Genomic DNA, 713 nt, shown 5'->3' with positions numbered 1-713 from the left:
ATTTTTTTATTTCCTTATTTCCTTTCCTTACTGGGCTATTTTTCCCTGTTGGAGCCCTTGAGCTTATAGCATCTTGCTTTTCCAACTAGGGATGTAGTTTGGCTAATAATAATAATAATAATAATAATAACAATTCGGGACGTAACATTCCTCAATCTTTTTGACAAAATGTTCTTAAAAAGGAAAGTAAAAAATACAAAAACAAAGATATTAATTGTGTTCATTATTTCTTACCACAGACACTCGTTGATAGGGCGAGAGCTGTTGTATAAAAGATAATCTGAGTGAAATACTTCTTCAATAAAGGTTTAAATGAATAGCCATGGATGAAAAGACTTCTTCAAAGACACATAGAGTGGAATGACAAATGATGAATCAAACCGTCTGTGTATCTTATTTCCTATAAGAGTCCCAACACAACGAGAGAAAACTTCAAAACTGCGCAAATTCTGATACCAAACAAAACAAAAGACGAAGTGGCAACTGAGATGAAGAGTAGGAAACTTCTCTCTGTGGAACACGTGGTCGCCAGTTGTCATGCTGGCGAGGAGGAGAATGGGCTTGGTCGAGCCTCTGGAAGGTCAAGTACAAGATTTCTGCATTTGTGGTTTTTGAGCCAAGACCTGTTCCTCCTCGGGTAATTCCTCCTCCTCCTCCACTGTTTTTCTTACTTCCTCTTCTTCTTCTTTTCTAGGACATAAAATGCCTTCGTA

Source organism: Palaemon carinicauda, unplaced genomic scaffold (assembly GCF_036898095.1).
Source record: "Palaemon carinicauda isolate YSFRI2023 unplaced genomic scaffold, ASM3689809v2 scaffold564, whole genome shotgun sequence".
Taxonomy (NCBI): domain Eukaryota; kingdom Metazoa; phylum Arthropoda; class Malacostraca; order Decapoda; family Palaemonidae; genus Palaemon; species Palaemon carinicauda.
Note: the sequence above shows the minus strand (reverse complement) of the source record.